Consider the following 7,807-nt stretch of genomic DNA (forward strand, 5'->3'; position numbering starts at 1 on the left):
GAAGTTTTAGTCCTCCCAGAAAAGTTTAGTCTACTCAGGTGTGAATTACTCAAAAGTTTAGTCTACTCAGGTATAAATTAAGAATGGTCAGTCCTTTGGAAAACGTCTACTGTGATTGGTAGATGTGAGAACTTAGGGGAGGTGACATAGGAGAAAATTCTCTTTAAAAGGAGCTCAAAAGAGGTCTCAAAGAAGATTGAGTGGGCCAAAGCTGAACTGGTGTCTCTCTGAACACTAGAATCTTGCTTGGGACAAATCTTGTGGTGAGTGATTAAAGACTGACTGATCTCTCTCTTAGAGCTTCAGCCTAGGCTGGTCTAGCTCTTTTCTCATTATTTCCTCTTACTCTCTCTCTCCCTTTCATTAATTCCTTAATTTGTATTAATTAAAATCTCTATAAAACCCAGCTGACTTGGGTATATTTCATATTTGGGAATTTTTCCCTGGCGACCACTTTATATTTGATTTAACTCAAGATGCTGTCTTGAAACCATATTTCTGTGGTCACAGTATATGCCAAACACTATTTTAATTGTAACAAGACAGATTTAAGCATTACTTCCTTCTGGCTAGCAGACAGGAAAAGGAGATTTATCAGGTCTTCTTATCTCTCCCTGTTTACCTCAAAACAGAAGATAATTAATAGGTTTGTTCTACAAGTTGAAAAAAACCCTTGGTTTTAAAAGTATAAGACATTTAAAAATCCCCAAAATAGAGGTGTCTCACCAGTTGTCTTTCTGTTCAGAATCAACCCTCTTCCTCCCTGCAGAAGAGAAGGAAGGCAGATCTGATCAGTGAACTGATAGCTTTCCAGTTTCCTTTTCCCCATCTCTGCCTGGATTTCTTGGCAGGCCCTTGCCTTAAAATCCAAGTAAAGAGTAGAGTTTGGAGAACTGGGAGCCTAGTGAGGGGATAAAAGCTAAAAGGTAAGGGGCTTCTGTCCATAAAATATGTCTAATTGCCACCTGGTGTTAGAATTTAGGGTAACAAAAAGCCAATTTCCCCATTTTATTTCCCTTGCTATTGCTCAGCTATTTAACATGAGAGAAAACAAACAAAAATCCAACTGAATTCTTCACTCGTGTTGCTTAGACTTGATCTCTTCCCAACAGGAGAGGCCTACAGGCATGCTTCTCCCTTTGTCTTAATTGGGTTGGCTAGTCCCTATCTGGCTTGACCTCAGGCTGAAAAAAAATTTCAATTGTAAGTAGAGGATGGTATTACAATTTTAAGGTGCCATGGATAGGACATGTCTCTTGATTACCAAGGATGTAACATGGCCAGTCAACATTACAAAAAGAAATTAGTTGCTTTTTCTTTAAGCTGTTTAGTGCCAATTTTTTTTCCAATTTTTAAGTATACACCCCAAAGGGGAATCTCGGGGTATGCTCTGTCTCTGTCCCATGTAGATGCAGAATTGCAAATTCCACACTGGAGGGTCAATAACTGTGTCCAAGGAGGTTGCCCGACCAAGAGCATTCAGTTTAACACTGAGGCGAGACTTCCCACATACCAGAATGTCTTCCAGTATCAGAAGAGGAAGCTGATAGATCCCAAATCCAGTGGCCAGAATGATCTCTGGGGCTGATGGGAGAGAGAGCACGAAAGAGTTCCCACAAAGATATCACCCAAAAGATGGGAGTTTCAGGACTCAAAGAAAAGGCCCCTTCCTACCTGAGAAGCTGTGTCCTCATGGATGATCCAGGGTATAGGAATAGTTTTCAGGAGAGCCAAAAATGTTAGGCATCAGATGCTGTGGGGGTGCAGAGGTGTACCCCTGGGGTTTGGGAAGGATACCTTTTGTAAGAATGCAAGACTCCAAAACTTAGCTTAAAAACAATGAGAAATTTATTAATTTAGAGAGTAATGTTGAGAATGGCCAGGAGGATAGCAAGGTGGAACTGTAAGATGGGGAGCAGTTCTTTGGGAGGACAGCATGGATGGAAAAGCTGTTCCCCCAGACGACATCAGTTCTGGGGATTTTATACTTTTTACAACAGAGAGTGGTAGTCACTCAGGCATTTGGTGGGGTGAGGTGATCATCTGACTGGGATCTGCCTGGAGACATAAAGATTCCTTAGTTTTAGGGAACAGACAGATGTCTGAGATGTAGCCTGATAGGATCGAGGTGTGGCCTGGAGGTGCATCTCCCTGTCCATCTTAAATCTAAAAGACGATCAAAGGAGGACAATCATTGGATGTTTTTAGGCTCAGAGTCACGAGGATGTAAGGGGGCAAGGAAATTTCCCTGATACTAGTTTGCCTGAGTTTCTGGGGGTACAATGCCCATGTCAAAAGGATAATCAGGAAAAATAAGACTCCCAATAACTCTCTTCCTATAACACAATGACCAAAAAGCAGGATCAGCATTTAACTACTACAAAGCTTTTGGAGAAGATACTCTGTGACAGGGATCTCCACTGGGACAAAGATCATACTATTCTATAAAGACAGAAGGATGAAATTTTGGCCAGTGTCAGTGTGGAACTTCCTTTACTAAAGGCCATCAAAACTAGTCTGATTTCTCTTGCCAGAGAAGCTGCCTGAGATAGGTGCTATGGCTAGGATTATGACCAATAAGCTTCAGAATGAGAGAAATTTGACCCTGGATCTTCAAGACCTCCAAGTTGTTCTGTTTTTGTAGGTGAAGCAAAGCTGAGATCAGCTCAGACTGGTGATAGTGAACTTATGGCACAGGTGCCCAAGATGGTACGCAGAGCACTCTGTGGGCACATCACCACCACCCACACCAGAGTTCATTACTAGAAAGACAGAGGGACTCTCCCCTCCCCCTCCTCAGCGTGTCTGATTTTTTCACAAATATATCCCCACCCAGCAGCCCAATGGGAGCACACTTGGGATAAGGTGGGTGGCTCACATGCCACATTGCAAGGAGTGGGGGCAGAGAGCTTGGGCCACTCCCTTCCCCTCTCTCCACACTTGCTGGGAACATTCCTCACTTCTCTGGTACAGCAGCCTAATGGGAACACTTCCTCTCTCCCCTGTGTGGGGTAAGGGGAGGCCAGGGTATGCCCAGTACTTGGTGGGAGGGAGGGGCACTCTGTTTGGGGGGGCAGGATATGCTGAGGAACAGGGCCCAGCACTCCATCTCTAAAAGGTTGGCCATTGCTGGCTTAGACCATCTTTTAAGGGCCATGTGCCAGTGATGGTTAAGCCTTAGTTTATAGGTTCATGGTTGATATGGCTATCAACATTTTTTTTTAATTTCCAAAAAGGTGGGAAAATGGGGAAGCTCCACTTTCTCCCACTGGCATATTCTCACCTGCTTGCCCATGGGTTCTGGATCTGTCACTGTGGTGCTGAAGAAGCCATCCCATTCCAACCTTCCATAGAGCCCTGCCCAGTGGTTGTACCTATTCCCAGTGTGGGGCAGGCACCATGGAATCAAGGTGTTGAACTGTCTATGTGCAGGATTGCATTGTTTACCTAAATAGGAGAGCCAGGTTGAAATTCCAAAAGGAATTCTTTTTGGTCAGTTGAATAAAATAAGAGGGAGTAAAGGTCTAGCCTCCTTACTGTTACTCATACATAGGCTTTCCCCATTCTTGGAATACACTTCCTCCTCCCTCCATTACTCACCTCAGGCATTACCTTCTACAAAAGGGCTGATCTTGATGTCTCAGTTGCTAGAATCCTTGAGGGAAATTCCTCTGCTGTTTGTAATAATTGTGTTAATTTGTTAACATTTGCTGTTTGCTCCAAGTAGAATATATGTTCCTTGAAGGCAGGAAGAGTTTCTTCTCATTTTCTTCTCCCTACTAGCAGGAACATACAATGGAGCTTAAAGGAAGGTTGGAAAATGCTAGTCAAATTTACTCATGCTGTATGAAAACAAGATTGGAAGATTCTCCACTGCTGGGAAACCTTTTATTCCCCTCCCTCAGTGATCTCTGGGCAGCACAGCAAAACGAAAAAGCTTAGAATCAAGGAAAGACTTAGATGTGAACTGATTCTAGAGAAGATGCAGAGCCTTCTGCACAGATGCAGAGCCCTCTGAGAGCTCCAGTACTACTATGGCCATTCTACTCATCATGGTGAGTATAGTGGAGTTTCTTGGTCACAGCACCGTCTGAGATAGGCACTTGGATGTTAGCCAATCTGACTCAGGGGCCAGGGGAATCCGTTGTATATGAGCCATCACCATAGCATTCATGTCAAAGTTAGCCCTTTGATTGTGTCTCCCCAAACCCTTCCCAGACAGGCCCTGGCAGGAATCCTTCTGACTTTACTGGACACAAATCTTGCTGTTTTAGAACTGAAGCCTTTGCTTTCCGGCATCACTCTAGGCTGGGGTTTGTTCCCATTTGTGTCATGGATCTCTTTGGCAGCAAGCTTGCTAAAGCTGTTGAAAGACTCCTTTCTCAGAAGGATGTGATTTTTTTTGTTTTGCTTTCAAAACTCTTACTTAGTAAGACCTCTAAAACACAAGGGAAAGGGCCAGGCACAGGAAGTTGTCTTGCCCAGGGTAGCACAGGTAGAGGAATGGTCTGAGGCCAGATCTGAACCCAAATTGGCACTCTATCCCAGGGAGCTACCTGGCTGCTCCCACAGAAGGATGTTTTTAAACGCATGGAATAAAATACATAGGATTAAAGGAAATACATTCAATGGAAATAAAGATGTCATTTTGCCCCCATCCAAGTCCATGGATCCCCAGGTGAAGAATCCCTGCTCCAGGGGTTATTTTTGCAAGTATGACTTAGGTTGGAGGATTGGTGAGATCTTCTCCAAATTTGACTCTGAATCTAACTAGATGGCCAAAGAAGCCAGTCAATATATTGGAAGATCATAAAGGACATGTTGAAGTCTAGCCACTGACCTGGATTGTGAGGCCACATGAAAGAGTCCCATGAGATCACATGACCTTACACACGTGGTCCCCGACGATAAACTGATCTTTGGGGCCCCTTATCTGTCTCTGGAACCAACACTTGGGCTCCCCCTCCTAAGCCATCTCTTCTTCTGAGGCATCATTCTTGATATCTGGAAGGTCTGACATTGCGTCATACACAGTAAGTTTGAAATGGAGCAGAACATTGCCTGAAAGAAAGGGAACCACTTCAGGGCTGGTTCGGCCTTTAGGTCGTAAGATCCTTGAAGAGACTCTCCCCTCCTTTTGGTATCCCTCACACTTCATCGAGTGCCCATCACCTAGTAGACACTTAATCAATTATTATTCATTTGATACGTGTGCCAAGAAGTATCAGAGCCAAAATAACAGTTAAAATGTGCTCAGCGCGGTGTTAAACACTTTACAAAGATGAGATCTGAACAGTCCTGAGAGGTAAACACAATCATCCCCATTTCACAGATGAGGAAACTGAAGAAAAGGTTAAACGACTTGCCCAGGGTCACACTTCAGGTGGAACAATCCACTACCATACCTAGTTACTCTCTATTGTTACAGTGTGGCCCTTATAAACATTCTAGATTTTTCCCTTCGCTTTCCAAGGCTTCAACTAAGAATTGAAGACAAATGCTACCAAATCAGACTGGTTCCAGCTAACTTTAGAGCAAAAGACGTCTACTTTTGTAGCGTGCATAGCAGTGTTTAGTGTCTTTCTACCATTCTAGATCATGTCTAACTCTCCTCTCTCCATCCCCAAACCCTTGGCTACTTTTTTGCTAGGACTTCCAATCTACCCCCCCTGACAACTGTCCACCCGGCAAGGCTCAAACTTGAAGAACTTTTCACCCTTAGTTTGGGAAATTCATTCCTAGAGGGAAGAGGCATTAGTTCTGATTGCCTTTACCTTGTGATATTGCTAACGAATCTCTTCTTATTCACCAATACAGTGAGCGGGCAGGCTCGGGTGCAAATCTATGCAGGGGCTCCGGAAACTTGGGGAGTTTCTTGCCTGAGGCTGCAGCCAGGATGATGGCCCTCCTTGTCCGAGCAATGCCACACTGGCCGGTCTGGGCACAGAAGACAAAGAAATGCACCATTTCTACCAAATTGACCAAATAAGAGAGTCAAGATCAATAAGGACACCAAAAATTAATGCCAGCCTGGGAGTTAAGGAGATCTAGGTATGGGGGCAGCTGGGTGGCTCAGTGGATTGAGAGTCAGGCCCAGAGATGGGAGGTCCTGGGCTCAAATCTGGCCTCAGACACTTCCCAGCTGTGTGACCCTGGGCAAGTCACTTGACCCCCATTTCTTAGCCCTTATCACTCTCGTCTTGGAACCAATACACAGTATTGATTCCAAGATGGAAGGTCAGGGTTTAAAAAAAAAAAAGATCTAGGTATGAGCTTTGCTCTTACCTCAATTCCTGATGAGTTGTAGCTCTGTATTGGTACAGCAAACTTCTATTTAGGAAGTTCACCATTCCTATGAATTCTCAAGCCTAGATTCTAACCCCTCATAAAAATCAGTTTCTTGTATTTTTAGACCTTACATTTATTGGAGTAGGAAAATTGAAGATCTATGTCTAGAGAAATGTTTGGTCAGTAACCAAAAAGTGGTTCCTGACAAAAGGATCTTCTTTACATGAAACGAGGGTATGTGTCTTAAGAAAGAATACCTATCAGATCTCAAACTGTACTATAGAGCAGCAATCATCAGAGCAATCTGATACTGGCTAAGGAATAGAATGGTAGATTGATGGAGGAGATGAGATATACCACGTGCAGGGGTCAATGACCTTAGCAACCTAGACTTTGATATTCCTAAATCTGGGGACTTTGGATTTAAGAACTCACCCTAACAAGTACTACTGGGAAAATTGGAAAACAGTATGATAGAAGCTGGGTTTGGACAACTATCTCACACCCTATACCAAGATAGGGTCAGAATGGATATATGACTTAGATATGAAGAATATAACCATAACTAGGTTAAGGAACACAGACTACTTTACTTGGCAGATCTTCAGAGAAGGAAAGAATTTTTGACCAAACAAAAAGATAGAGAGCATTATGAGATGCAAAGTGAATAATTTTGATTATATTAAAAAGGCTTTTGTACAAACAAAACTAATGCAAGCAGGATTAGTGAAAAAATTGTTTTATAACAAATGTCACTGATAAAGGTCTAACTTCTCAAATTTATAGAGAACTAAGTCAAATTTATAAGAATACAAGCTATTCCCCAATTGACAAATGGTCAAAGGATATGAACAAGCAATTTTCAGATGAATAAATCAAAGCTATTGGTAATCATATAAAAATATTCTGTCACTCTTAGAGAAATGCAAATTTAAAAAGTGCTGAGGTACTACCTCTCACCTATCAGACTGGCCAATATGGCACTAAAGTGGTAAATGTTGGTGGGAATATGGCAAAATAGGGACACTGATGCATTGTTGGTGGAGTTGTGAACTAATCCAGTGATTCTAGAAGGAATTTTGGAACAATGCCCAAGAGATAAAACAATTCATACCCTTTGATCCAGCAGTACCACAATTGGGTCTGTATACCAAAGAGATCATAAAAAAGGGGAAGGGATCTATTTGTGCAAAAATATTTATAGCAGTTCTTTTTGTGGTAACAAAGAAATTGGAAATGATGGGGATGTCAATTAAGGAATGGCTGAACAAATTAGGATATAAGTTGGTAATGGAATAATATTGTGCTCTAAGAAATGATAAGCAGGATGATTTCAGAAAAAGTTGTAAAGATCTGCATGAACTGATGTAGAGCAAAATAAGCAGAACCAGAACATTTGTACACAATAACTGCAATATTGTACAATGATTGACTGTGAAGGACTTCGCCATTCTCAGTAATACAATGATCTGAGACAATTTGAGAAAGTTGCTATCTGCTTCCAGAGAGAGAACTGTTA

At 42.4% G+C, this 7,807-nt stretch overlaps 1 pseudogene; it reads right to left on the reverse strand.

Annotated features, from left to right (window-relative positions):
* Positions 1–3,208: 3,208 nt before the first annotated feature.
* On the reverse strand, positions 3,209–5,967 carry LOC130458071 (DNA (cytosine-5)-methyltransferase 1-like; annotated as a pseudogene).
* Between the last annotated feature and the right edge of the window lie 1,840 nt (positions 5,968–7,807).

The sequence above is a fragment of the Monodelphis domestica genome, chromosome 3 (assembly GCF_027887165.1).
Source record: "Monodelphis domestica isolate mMonDom1 chromosome 3, mMonDom1.pri, whole genome shotgun sequence".
Lineage (NCBI taxonomy): Eukaryota > Metazoa > Chordata > Mammalia > Didelphimorphia > Didelphidae > Monodelphis > Monodelphis domestica.